Here is a 15,355-nt window from a genome sequence, read left to right as displayed (position 1 = left end):
TGTAAACCAGAATGAATTCCCAGAAGCAAAGCTGCTCAACTACATGCCATGACCCTGGGTTTCCTCATTTACATCCAAATCCCCCTCCCCCAGAAGTTTCACTGTGTATGGCTCCCATTTGTAGTTTGAGAATGCATGCTTTCTTGTGCCACTTCTCCATTGGTTTTCTACGACTTCCAGTAAAAACTTCCTGGATTGTATGGCTCAAGCAGCACAATTGTATTTGATTAAAGTTCTGAAAGCTGGAAGCTTCAGATAAAGATGGTTAACAAGGCTGGCTGAATGTGAATCCAAAACCTACATCCAAAACAAAACAACGACCATAAAAAAGCAAATAAACAAAAAAGTCAAATGTCTAGACATCTCTCAGTTTCTGGTAACTCTGGGTTATTCCTAGACTGTTAAGGTTTTATTTTGGTGCTTTTTCTCTTAGACATGATTGTCTCCATGTCCAGAAGATTTTCTCCTTTTCTGAAAACTCAGTCCTATTGGTGTAAGCTCAACTGATCAAATGCAAGGACTCTCCTTCCATTTAGGACCAAGTTCACCTTCTCTGGAGATTAGAATTCTCCATGTTAGTGGCCTGTCTTCAGCCCCTAGGGTTCTCAACTGTGAGCCACTCTTCAGCTTTTCCAAGAGGGTGCATGATTCTCTGGGCAGCTCATGAGTTTACTTTTCATGTAAACTGAATGAAGAATTGTTATTTCACTTATTAAAATTTTATTTTGAAATGAATATAGATTTACTGTTACCTGCAAAATCTTATAAAATCTTCACTCAGCTTTCTTGTAAATGGCACCAAGCACAGTTGCTATGGTGGCACACTGTCCTACCAGTACTGTTTAGCACAGTGAAACATGGTTACTTTAACCAGTGTCTTCTGTTGTTGAACCATTAGGAGATTCACAGTTACCAGCTGCTTCCGATGAAAACTGTCCATGTACCAAACTTTGGAGAATTAAGGAAGTTTGGCAGATGTAGATTGATATTGGGAAGGAATTTTAATTTGTAAGATTTGTAAGTCCAGGTCTTCCCACTGAGGTCAGCTTGGATGCCTTCAATCATAAACATTCATTGCTGTGTGAACTCCTGCTGACCTCTGAACAATCCTCACAGTCAATCATGTACACTTAAGAAGCCAGTAGAGAACTTTTAGTGGTACTCAGACTCTCTTGGACCCAGCTTTATTGCTCCAGTTGTAGCATTTCCAGATTGTGTCTAATTGCACAATCCAGCCTTCAGAAGGCAGGCTTTTACAGAGCATATTAGGTGCCTTTCTGCTGTGTAATGCAGTGAGAGAATGCTGAGAGCAGTGGTGATGGGTTGTGAGTGCAGACTTAGGTAATGAAAGGGAAAAAAAGTTTCGCCATTGTAGCCAGTGAGGAAACCTCTGGGAATAACTATAAATCAGTACTTCCCTGAATTCAGAAATCAAGAATGCTTTTATTGGGGAAATGTATGCATACTCATTTGAGGAAGAGAGGGATAGAGAAAGAGGAGAGAGAGAGGAGAGACAGAGACAGAGAGACAGACAGACACACACACACACACAGAGAGAGAGAGAGAGAGAGAGAGAGAGAGAGAGAGAGAGAGAGAGAGAGAATGCTACCAGTCATTTATACAAGGTCCAACAGATTCCCTCACCAGCAAAAACAGGACTTTTCTCCTAAAAGTTCCTGTCTTTGGCTAGCAGTACAATTTTGCTTAATATGATTTGAATGCTACTAATGATTGGTTTTCATTGTTTTATTTGTCATTTATATTTATGGTTGGGGGTGTTGTTTTCCCAAACCTTTGCTTGTTTCAAATAAAGCATTGTCTGTAGTTATTCTATGACCTTTTCTTGCTATTTTCCTTACATCTCACTCATCAATCTTTTATGGCATTGGTTTTCTGCTACAGAATAGACTTCTCAATTACATTATGGTCTAGAATTAGTCAATGCATGCTTACGAACTGAGGACAGATCTTCAACATAGAATTATTAGAGCCAGTGCTGTATAATAAGTCTTTTGGAAAGCTGCCCCACAGAACTCCCTTCATACCCAAATCCCTCCTACAAAGAGCTGGTTTCCTAAGAGTGCTATCACTCCTAAGCTCACAGATGAGAACACCATTTTGCTCTAATAACTGGCCAAAGAGGGACCCACTAGGAGGGCACAGGGCACAAGAACCATGGATAAGCTAGGAACAGGAGCCTTCCTGGTTCCATCTGTACTCCAGAGTGAATGGTGTCCCACAGCTCTCCATACCCATATCCCACCCAGAGAGAACCAGACTCACAACAGTGCTGGCATACCTAAGATTACTGCTCTCTGCACCTCATTACAGACTAGAGAGAGCTGGAATCCCAGTAGTACTGACACACCTAAGATAACAGGCTCACAGGCCCACAAGAGGGACAAGCTTCAATCAGAGACTGAAAGACCAGAAATAACCAGATGACAAGAGGCCAGGGCAAGAACATAAGCAACAGAAACCAAGGTTACTTGGCATCATCAGAACCCAGTTCTCCTACCACAGCAAGTCCTGGATACCCCAACACATCAGAAAAGCAAGATTCAGATTTAAAATCACATCTCTTGATGATGATAGAGGACATTAAGAAGGACATAAATAACTCCCTTAAAGAAATATAGCAGAACACAGGAAAATAGGTACAAGCCTTTAAAGAGGAAACACACAATCCCTTAAAGAATTACAGGAAAACACAACCAAACAGGTGAAGGAATTAAACAAAACCATCCAGGATCTAAAAATGGAAATAGAAACAATAAAGAAATCACAAAGGGAGGCAACCCTGGAGATAGAAAACCTAAGAAGGAGATCAGAAGCCATTGATACAAGCATCATCAACAGAATACAAGAGATGGAAGAGAAAGAATCTCAGCTATAGAAAATACCATAGAAAACATTGACACAACAGTCAAAGAAAATGGAAAATGCAAAACACTCCTAACCCAAAACATCCAGGAAATCCAGGATACAATGAGAAGATCAAACCTAAGGATAATAGACATAGAAGACAGTGAAGATTCCCAAATTAAAGGGCCAGAAAAAAATCTTCAACAAAATTATAGGAGAAAACTTTCCTAACCTAAAGAAAGAGATGCCCCTGAACATACAAGAAGCCTACAGAACCCCAAAAGGCTTGGACCAAAAAAGAAATCCCTTCAATCACATAATAATCAAAACACCAGATCCACAGAACAAAGAAAGAATATTAAAAGCAGTAAGGGGAAAAGGTCATGTAACATATAAATGCAGACCTATCAGAATTACACCAGACTTCTCAACAGAGATTATGAAAGGCATAAGATCCTGGGCAAATTTCATACAGAACCTAAGAGAACACAAATTCCAGTCCAGGCTATTATACTCAGCAACACTCTCAATTACCATAGATGGAAAAAGCAAGATATTCCATGACAAAACCAAATTTACACGATATCTTTCCACAAATCTAACCCTACAAAGGATAATAGGTGGAAAACTCCAACACAGGGAGGGAAACTATACCCAAGAAAAAGCAAGTAAGTAGTCAGTCTTCTTTCAAAAACCCAAGAGAAGATAGTCACACAAACATAACTCCACCTCTAACAACAAAAATAACAGAAAACAGCAATCATCATTCCTTAAAACTTCTTAACATCAATGGACTCAATTACTTTAAACAGGACCCAGCATTTTGCTGCATACAGGAAATTCACCTCAGTGACAAAGACAGACAATACCTCAGAATAAAACACTGGGAAAAAAATCTCAAGCAAATGGCCCCAAGAAACAAGCTGGAGTAGCCATTCTAATATTCAATAAAGTTGACCTTCAACCAAAAGCTATCAAAAAGGATAAGGAAGGTCACTTCATAGTCATCAAAGGAAAAATCTACCAAGATGAATTCTCAATTCTGAACATCTAAGCTGCAAAAGCAAGAGCTTCCACATTCATAAAAGAAACTTTACTAATGCTAAAAGCAAACAGCTCATGCAGTAATAGTAAGAAAATTCAACACCCCTCTCTCATCAATGGGCAGATCATGGAAACACAAACTAAACATTGTTAGAGGCACACTGAAACTCACAGAAGTTATGGACCAAATGGATTTAACAGACATTTATAGATATTCTAACACAAAAGAATATACCTTCTTCTCAGCACCTCATGGTATAGTCTCCAAAACTGACTATATAATCAGTCATGGAACAGGCCTCAACAGATACAAGAAGATTGAATGCTACATCTACTCCAGTAGTGACTTGCATTACAGGTTTGGAAACCTGGAAGCAGTCCTGAGGCAAAGAGTTTCAAGGAAACTCAGCCTCCTGGAACCTTGGCATTGCCATAGCTAGAATGCCCCAGATTTGTCCCTGCAATATTGTGTAGGGTCTTGCATGCTTTCTTACAGTATTTTACTGGATAAGAGTTAGAAATCTCAGGGCAAGCTTAGAAAAATATACTTAGAATCTTCACTACAGTCAGGTATGGCAGACTACATTGCATAGTAGAAGCAAGTTGGTGAATTCTTCTGACAAATGGAGCTTCCCCATGGATATTTAAAAGAACAGCCAAGTTACATTCATATGCAAGAACTTACCAAGGCCTAGGAAATAGGGGGTTGTGGTATTGCATTATTTATGAGAAGGTCTGCTAGAGCAGAACCCCCTGGTACTAGCTTTCACAATGCTCAAAGGAATAGCACAAATTGTGACTAGTGTGTGAAATCCTTACCTGTCATTAGCTGACCCTAGGCAGGGCTGTTTTATCTTTATTGTAAATATTACCTGGTTCCTGTAAATCCTTTTGAAGTCATTCCTCTGTTTTGTGTCAGATAACTTCAATGTACTTTGCCTGCTGTGACATCCTACCCCTTTGTTTTCTGTATCATATAAGACTGGTGTTCACTTTGTGACATTGCACTCAGATTCAACTCTCTCTCTCTCTCTCTCTCTCTCTCTCTCTCTCACACACACACACACACACACACACACACACACACACACACATCCTGTCTGCTTGTCACCTGCTGACTCTATGCCCATTTGTCCAAGACTCTGATTCGCAGGGATTGGGGAGGGCCCACTGAGCCCAGTCCGTGGCAATTGAAATAGTCCCATTCATTCTATCAGATCACCATGGAGTGAAGCTGGGCTTCAACAACAACAACAACAAAACCCACAAAGTTCACATACACATGGAAGCTGAACAATGCTCTACTCAATGATAACTTGGTCAAGTAAGAAATAAAGAAAATATAGACTTTTTATAATTTAATAAAAATGAATCCACAACATACCCAAATTTATGGGACACAATGAAAGCTCTGCCAAGAGGAAAACTCATAGCTCTGAGTGCCTCTATAAGGAAATTGGAAAGAGTATACACTAGAAGCTTAACAGTACAGCTGAAAGTTCTAGAAAAAAAGGAAGCAAATACACACAAGAGGAGTAGATGGCAGGAAATAATAAAACACAGGGCTGAAATCAACCAACTGGAAACAAGGAGAACTATATAAACAGTCAACAAAACTAGGAGCTGGTTCATTGAAACAGTCAACAAGACTGGTAAACCCTTAGCCAGAGTACCACCAGAGGGCACAGAAACAATAACAACAAAACCTTAAGAAATTTAAAAAAAAAAAATCAAATCCTACTACAAAAGCCTATACACACAACACTGAAAAGTCTTGATGGAATGGATAAATTTCTATACAGATACCAGGAACCAAATTTAAATTAGGATCAGCTGAACCATCTAAACAGTCCCATAACCCCCAAAGTAACAGAAGCAGTCATTAAAAGTCTCCCAACCAATAAAAGTCCAGGACATGAGAGTTTTAGTGCAAAATTCTATCAGAACTTCAAAGAAGACTTAATACTGGTACTCTTCCAACTATTCAATAAAACAGAAACAGAAGGAACACTCCCTAATTTATCTATGAACCTCTCCTTATGCTGATCCCTAAACTACACAAAGACCCAACAAAGAAAAGAACTTCAGACCAATTTCCCAAATGACTATTGATGCAACAATACTCAATAACATTCCTGAAAACGGAGTCCAAGAACACATCAAAATGACCATTCACCAATGATCAAGTAGGATTCATCCAAGAGATGCAGGGATGGCTCAATATATGGAAATCTATCAATGTAATCCACTATATATACAAACTCAAAGGGTTAAAAAAAACTACATAATCATTTCATTATATGCTGAAGAAGCACTCAACAAAATACAACAACCCTTCATGTTAAAAGTCTTGGAAAGATCAGGAATTCAAGGACAATACCTAAACATAATAACAGGAATATACCTCAAACCAGTAGCAAACATCAAACTAAATGAAGAGAGACTTGAAGCAATACCACTAAAATCAGAGACAAGAGAAGGCTGCCCACTCTCTCCCTACACATTCAATCTAGTACTCAAAATCCTAGCCAGAGATATTAGACAACAAAAGGAGGTCAAATGGATAGAAATTGGAAAGGAAGAATTCAAAATACAACTATTTGCAGATGATAGTGTACTTAAGCAACCCAAAAATTCTACCAGAGAATTCCTACAGCTGATAAACAACTTCAGCAAAGCAGCTGGCTATAACATTAACTAAAAAACAAAAAAACAAACAAACAAAAAAAAAAACCCCAACCATCAGGAGCCTTCCTCTACTCAAAGGATAAACAGGCTGAGAAAGAAATTAGTGATACTAGACCCCTCACAGTAGAAAAAAAAAATAATATAAAATGCTTTGGTGTGACTCTAATCAAGCAAGTGAAAGATCTGTATGATAGGAACTTCAAATCTCTGAAGAAAGAATTGAAGATCTCAGAAGATGAAAAATCTCCCATGCTTATGGATTGGCAGTATTAATATAGTAAAAACGGCCATCATACTGAGAGCAATCTACATATTCAATCCAATCCCCATCAAAATCAATCATTATCCCTGACCTCAAGCTATATTACAGAGCAATAGTGATAAAAACTGCATGATAATGGTAGAGAGACAGGCAGGTAGATCAATGGAAATGAACCAAAACACCCATGGTCACTTGATTAAAAAAAAATAGCTAAAACCATCCAGTGAGAAAACAACATTTTCTTTTTTTTTTTTCCATTTTTTATTAGGTATTTCGCTCATTTACATTTGCAATGCTATACCAAAAGTCCCCCATAGCCACCCACCCCCTCTCCCCTACCCACCCGCTACTCCCCTTTTATGGCCCTGGCGTTCCCCAGTACTGGGGCATATAAAGTTTGCGTGTCCAATGGGCCTCTCTTTCCAGTGATGGCCGACTAGGCCATCTTTTGATGCATATGCAGCTAGAGTCAAGAGCTCCGGGGTACTGGTTAGTTCATAATGTTGTTCCACCTATAGGGTTGCAGATCCCTTTAGCTTCTTTGGTACTTTCTCTAGCTCTTTCATTGGGGGCCATGTGATCCATCCAATAGCCGACTGTGAGCATCCACTTCTATGTTTGCTAGGCCCAGGCATACTCTGACAAGAGACAGCTATATCAGGGTCCTTTCAGCATAATCTTCCTAGTGTATGCAATGGTGTCAGCATTTGGAAGCTGATTATGGGATGGATCCCCGGATATGGTAGTGTCTACATGGTCCATCCTTTTATCTCAGCTCCAAACTTTGTCTCTGTAACTCCTTCCATGGGTGTTTTGTTCCCACTTCTAAGGAGGGGCATAGTGTTCACACTTCAGTCTTCATTTTTCTTGAGTTTCATGTGTTTAGGAAATTGTATCTTATATCTTGGGTATCTTAGGTTTTGGGCTAATATCCACTTATCAGTGAGTACATATTGTGTGAGTTCCTTTGTGAATGTGTTACCTCACTCAGGATGATGCCCTCCAGGTCCATCCATTTGGCTAGGAATTTCATAAATTCATTCTTTTTAATAGCTGAGTAGTACTCCATTGTGTAGATGTACCACATTTTCTGTATCCATTCCTCTGTTGAGGGGCATCTGGGTTCCTTCCAGCTTCTGGCTATTATAAATAAGGCTGCTATGAACATAGTGGAGCATGTGTCCTTCTTACCAGTTGGGGCATCTTCTGGATATATGCCCAGGAGAGGTATTGCTACAACCACTATGGAAATCAGTCTGGCGGTTCCTCAGAAAACTGGATATAGTACTACCGGAAAACAACATTTTCAACAAATAGTGCTGTTTTAACTGGTGGTCAGCATGTAGAAGAATGCAAATCAATACATTCTTATCTACTTGTACAAAGCTCAAATCCAAGTGGATCAAAGACCTCCACATAAGACCAGATACATGGAATCTAATAGAAGAGAAAGTGAGGAAGAGCCTCAAACACATGGGCACACGGAAAAATTTCCTGAACAGAATACCACTGGCTTATGCTCTAAGATCCACAATTGACAAATGAGAGCTCATAAAATTGCAAAGCTTCTGTAAGGCAAAGGACACGGTCAATAGGACAAAATGGAAAAGATTGTTACCAATCCTACATCAGTTAGAGTGCTAATAATCAATATATACAAAGAACACAAGAAGTTAAACTCAAGAGAACCAAATAACCCCATTAAAAATGGGGTACAGAGCTAAACAAAGAATTCTCACCTGAGGAATACCAAGTGGCCAAGTGTTGGGAGCTATTAAGACAACACTATTGTCCTGATCTCTGAATTGGGCCTGTCCCCCCCCCGAGAAGAAAAGGGGGTCAAAAGCGGGCCACCAACACATTGCTCCGAGAACAACCACAGATTGTTCCAGCCCTAAGTCAGCGCTGGATGTCCTGACCTCAAGATGTACCCTGATACCGCCAAGTTCCTGCCTCCCCGTGTATTTGCCAAAAGAAAAATTTCTGCTGTCCCATCCCTCCTGCTGAGAAGTACTTCCCCTTTTGCATGTGCATTTAAACCTTGAGCCTTGCTAACTTTCCAGTGGGACCTTGATGCCACTCAGAATGTTTCCGTGTCGTTCTTGCACTTGGTCCTTGTCTCTCTCTATCCCCCCATTTGATTCTTAGGAGAAGGTTCCTTAGAGACCCTCGAATAACTGGACCTGCTGGATGGGTCAGCCAAGAAAAGGAGAGGTCCTTGGTCTTATGACAGTTAATTCCCCAATTTAGGGGAATTCCAAGGTAGTGAGTTGAGAGTGTGTGGGTAGGAGAGGGAGTATCCTCATAGAAGCAGGAGGAGGGGGGATAGGATAGGGGTATTCTGGAGGGGAACCTGGGAAACGAGATAACATTTGAAATGTAAATACATAAAATATCCAAAAATAAGGAGACAAAATGTATGTCTTTTGTCCAAACTGAGTAAACACATGGATGTAGTATTTGTAATGAGCACATATGTTTAGCAGGAGTGTGTTTGTTCAGACACAGCTTAATCACGATATCAGGCTAACTCAGCACTCTAAATTCCTTTGCAGATTTGCAGTAATGTTGTTCAGAAAGCAGATGTAGTTGACAAATAAGGACTTTGAACAGTGGAACTAAACTTTGAGGAAAAAGGAAGTTCGAGTACACAGGCTACAGACTTTCCAGAGTGATAGGTTTTATTCTGACCAGCTAAATTCTGAATCCAATTACATTAAAACCCCTCACATCCTGTTTTGTTTGTTTATTTTTGTTTTTGTTTGGAATTTAAAGCAATGTAAGATAAGGTACAATCACAGAAGAGCCCACCCACTTGGAGATAACAATCGACAGGATTGTCCTGGCACCTTCATAGTGGCCAGTATTACTGTGGGGAATCACCTGGGGTTTGCTCTGTAGCTTCCGAATCACTAGATGTTTCCCTGGCAATTGGAAATATGAATAGCTGTTCAAGTTCAAGCCTGCCTTTAGCTTTGCTGATGCATACTTGATGGTTTTCTAGTATGCTGTTTTCCTGTGAAATATGAGTTTATTGCATATTTAGAAAATGCCCTTATATGAAAATTATCAATAACTGGAAAAAAGCCATTCAAGTTATATCTCATGTAAGAACAGCTGGATCCCTCCTGCATATATCTTTGGTAGATCCTGAGAGATTCATGGGGCATTTAGCTGAAAGTACACCAGTGTTTTAAGCATATGAATCACCATTTAGTGGCACATTACTTTGTATCTGTGCTCTAGTAGCCCAAGGCTTACTGTGGCTTTGAAGTCAAGGGTGCCACTGCTCCTTGCTCCAGGAGTTAATAACTGTGAACTTGAGAAAGTTACTTCAATTTCCTGTCATAAAAATGGAGCTGTTAAGAGTAAGTGATTCAGGGTTCTTTAAAATCAATTATATTAAATGCTTTAGGGACTACCCAAGAACAGTACCAGGACTGTGAAACTTGTCACATGCTGTCATTATCACCTCCAGAGTGGGCCATACCTGGGACCATCGTAAAGAACAAACAAGAAATAAGCTGCAGTGCACATCTGTGACTGCTTCACTGTAAACCCACAGGGCAGGATTTATCCTCTCAAAGGTCAGTCCTCTTTGCTTCTTTCTGTTAACTGTGAACTTTGCCCACCATTTCAGAAACATGTAGTACTCAAAGCCTGCCCAGGGCAGAACTGGGAGATAAAAGGCAATTTTAAAAGCTCTTACCTAATAAACTGCTAATGGATAATAATGGCTTAATTCATCTGCAGAGTAGCATGTCTGCCACTTTACAGGATGCTCTCAGGCTTGTTCCTGGGAAAGGCCAGCAGGTTTTCTGTATTCAAAGGATGTTCCTAAGTAGACTACAGAGCTCTGGGGTTTCTCTTGCCATTCCCAACACATCATGTGGACCCTTGCACAACTGCAGTGCAATTCTTATGCTTTTGTCTATCAAGACTCTCCTGAGAGTCTGGGACAATAGAGCCACGTTAAAACAGCAAACATAACTCAGGTTGACTGAAAAGGTATCCATGCTAGAGGACACCAAAGACTAGAGTAGTCTGAGATTATCTTTGCTATCATATGAGGTACAAAGTAGAGAAGATAAAAGGAGTGGAAAGAGATAACACTTTGGGAGAACAGTTTTAGGGCATCTCCATTTAGAGATACTAAGTCCAGGGTTTAGGGGGTCACTTCTTAGACAAAGTTAAATATCCTTCCTCAGTCCCTTGCAGGAATTTAATTTTCTATTAAATTGTTTTGAATGATTCTGACGACAAGCAACTAAAAGTTTGTCATTAGTGCAATGCATATTTGTTTTCATATGTATGGTATTCTATAGAAATCCTCACCACTACATAACAGAGAACATATAACCTAAACTGTGTTGTTCAGAATCTGATAGTGTAAAAAAGTTAAGCCATTTGTTATTATCCATTTCCAATACAGAAGGCCTCGAGAGGATACATCTTCTTTCTTTTAAATAAATCTTTATCATGTGATCGTGAGTGTGTGTGTGTGTGTGTGTGTGTGTGTGTGTGGCTTGTTTTGAAATGTAGGGACACAGCCAGTACCTTCTCAGCTGGGAGTCTCAGCTCTCTCACTTGCTTCACTTGCTCCCGGTGGTGTGCACATACTTGTTCAGGGTGGCTTCAATGATGTCAGCTCATTGAGTTAGTGGCTAGAGGACACAGTTTGTTTCTTGGAATGGTGATCATTAGGTAACTGAATATTAGTATTTTAAAAATTGCGTCAGGAAAATGTAAACCAAGCTGTCTTTCTTGAGATCAGCCTGTCTAAATGAGTGTTGAGACCAGCAGTCTACAGGCATGATCAACTCTTGTCCATGCTCTTAAAATTGCTAACTGAAGGGCTAATTATATAACAGCCTCAGGAGGTCTGAGCACCTCTGAACCAGAGTTAACTTGGCTGACAACACCTGTAGGAAGCTCCTGATCAGGAGTCCCACACAGAAAACTTGCTGGTATTTGTCACTTCCAGATTATAGAAGTAACCTGCAGAGGGACTCATCCACTCCCACATTCCCCTTGTCCATTTTATAATGTCCCCAAGAAACCACACCTGTATAAGAGATTTTAGCCCTTCAATTGTTCACATTGAAGTACAGTTCAGCTTCTGGAGGTAGGTGCCTCCGTTCCTCCCTTTATTTCCAGGACACTGCTATCATTACCTTTCTAACCCTGTCTATCCACTTTACAGCTAATGGTCTTTAGAAAACCTCTGTCCTTTCATCTTTGCTTTCCTTCTCTCTGCTACAAAAAGTACATTAGCACTAAAGTAATTTTGAACTCTGGTAACAATTCTTCACTTAGGCAGAGAATCAGCTGCCTGGTTTATTCTGATGTAACAAAAGCACAGTCACAATGAATGAACTATCATGGAAACACAGCCAGAGTAAACCAAGTTTCTTTTGGAAGAAAGGATAGATCCTCAGTGAAAGTTACAGTTAATTAAGCATTCTCATCTTTTGCAATGCCCCTTAGAGATAGTGGGTTATAGACAGCTAGAGAATGGGAGTTCATACAATCTTTAAGTTCATTGAAGCACATTATTAATTTTACCAGGCCTTTCACTAAACAACTAACATGATTGCACCTATGAAATAAGACTACCCCTAGCCACTTATTTCCATTCCTAGAATACTAACCATGTCTTTTTTCCTCTTTAACATTCTCATATCAAATGGAGCATATGAAAGTGAATAAATTCATTAGTAAATAGTCTGAGATCCTTGTGACTTAGCAGGTCTCTTAGCCAAGGAAGCAGTCAGCCATGATGATGAAGGTGATGATGTGAATGATGACAAACCTAGTTAGAACTGCTCAATTTATTTCAAGGCATTAATGTATAAGCCAATGAAGCATCGTTAAGCAATAGGAATCTGGTCTAGAGATTTATTAAGTTAGTATATTAGAAAATCAAAATCAATGCATTCAATTGTTAACTTCAGATTTATGTGTGGCAGTTTGTAAAATTGTGATAATAGGAAATTTAACACAGTCATTAAAATCATGAAATATCAAGTTACTTGTCAGGGCAATCACTTGAATTTTAGAAATTGTTCAATCACTTTCATTGAGGCTTATTTAATATTTGTGTCCTTTAATTGGCTGACTTGTTGTTGTTTGTTTGCTTCCTTGAGATAGGATCTCTTTCTACATAGCCATGGCTGTCCTGAAACTCACTGGGTAGAACAACCTGAACGTAAACTCACAGAAAACAACCTGACTGTGTCTCCCAAGTGCTGGTAATAAAGGCATGTGTCACCATATCTGTCCCATTGACTGTTTAGTAACGTTAAGATAATAATAGTGTCATTCAATGGTGATGTAGATATTAAATGAATATGAAATATCTAAGTTTCTAAGTATCTATTACTCATCAAGGGTTTGATTCATTTTAGTTATTAATATTATGGATTCAAGATTACTGTTGCTGCATTAGTCTGGCTTCCCTAGAGTAACAGAACTTAAAGAATGAATATATAAAGGGGGTTATTAAAATGACTTACAGGCGGTGGTCCAACTGCTCTAACAATAGCTGCTTATGAATAGAAGGTCCAAGAATACAGTAGTTGTTCAGTCCATGAGGCTAGCTGTCTTCAGTATATTCTAGAATCTTGAAGAAGTAGGCTCTAGTACCAGTGAGAAAATGGGACTTACTAGCTAGAGTAAGAATTATCAGGCAGAGTGAGAGGTTTCCTTCTTCCATATCCTTTACACAGACTTCTAGTAGAAGGTGTGGCCCAGATAAATGTTGGGACTTCCTACCTTAAATGATCTGGATTAGAAGTTGATCTTCCAAAAGACAGCTATATCATGGTCCTTTCAGCAAAATCTTGCTAGTGTGCAATGGTGTCAGCGTTTGGAGGCTGATTATGGGATGGATCCCTGGGTATGACAGTCTCTAGATGGTCAATCCTTTCGTCTCAGCTGCAAACTTTGTCTCTGTAACTTCTTCCATGAGTGTTTTGTTCCCAATTCTAAGAAGGAGCAAAGTGTCCACACTTTGATATTTGTTCTTCTTGAGTTTCATGTGTTTTGCAAATTGTATCTTGTATCTTGGGTATTCTAAGTTTCTGAGCTAATATCCACTTATCAGTGAGTACATATCATGTGAGTTCTTCTGTCTCTTGTGAGGCTATCCTGGGGCCTGGCAAACACAGAAGTGGATGCTCACGGTCAGCTATTGGATGGAACACAGGGCCCCCAATGGAGGAGCTAGAGAAAGTACCCAAGGAGCTAAAGGGGTCTGCAACCCTATAGGTGGAACAACAATATGAACTAACCAGTAGTACCCCTGGAGCTTGTGTCTCTAGCTGTACATGTATCAGAAGATGGCCTAGTTGACCATCACTGGGAAGAGAGGCCCCTTGGTCTTGCAAACTTTATATGCCTCAGTATGGGGGAACGCCAGGGCCAAGAAGTGGGAGTGGGTGGGTAGGGGAGTGAGTGGGGGAGGGTCTGGGGGACTTTGGGGATAGCATTTGAAATGTAAATGAAGAAAATACCTAATTAAAAAAATAAATTAATAATAAATAAAAGAAGTTCATGTTCCCTATTCAAATGATTTAATTAAGCAAAAATCCCTCACAGGTGTGCCCAGCCATTTTTTATATTAGTTATCTCCAGGTGAGGTCAAGTTAACAACCAAACAGATGCAACAATTATACACTAACTTAGAGTAGTGACAGCTATGATTAATTCATTGCATTTCTGTAACAGACCACTTCATAATGAGTAATACACAAGAAAGGTTTAGTTATTTCAGAGCTCTCATAGTTGGTAAGTCCAGAGAACATGTGGTTAAAGGTGTGGGTTAGAGTTGGAGAGCACCTGTTGAACAAGTTCTTGTTTCCTGGAATGACAAACTGGACTAGAGATATGTGGATGGTGGCAGAAACAGAGAGTTTATTAAAGACAGATAAAAGCACGTTTGAATTGAAAATAGGGTAGAGCTGGATATAGACCATGGGCTCAGTGGACTGGTATCAGGAGCACTGTGAACTTCCTATGGATCATTTACATGCTATGCATTTATTCTGCATATGCTCTGTTTTGATTCTCATAGCCCTTTGTGTGTGTGTGTGTGTGTGTGTGTGTGTGTGTGTGTGTGTGTGTGTGTGGTGGAAGGTCCCATCTTTCTATTCCATTGTATTCTTGTTATATGCTTATGTTGATTAGTTACTAACAATATTCCCCCCACCTTTTATTTAAACCAACAATATTTATTACCCTACTTTCTTATCTCCATTGCTCAGAAAACATTCTTGGAGGCACAAGGGTAACTTCTTTTATGCTAGCGAAAGTTACAGTCACACTCTTCCTGTTCTATTCATTGGTTGCAGATATGGTTACATTTCATGTTTAGACCTCTCTGCATCAAAAGCTGTGCAGTAGCACCGGGGATTAATATTTATATTTGTGGCATTTGTTTGGATTTAGAAGTCACAAGTCACGTTGCTACATTTGGGATTTAGGGACTAAAACCAT

This window comes from Mus musculus, chromosome 17, assembly GCF_000001635.26.
Source record: "Mus musculus strain C57BL/6J chromosome 17, GRCm38.p6 C57BL/6J".
NCBI lineage: Eukaryota > Metazoa > Chordata > Mammalia > Rodentia > Muridae > Mus > Mus musculus.
This window is presented reverse-complemented; position numbering follows the sequence as displayed.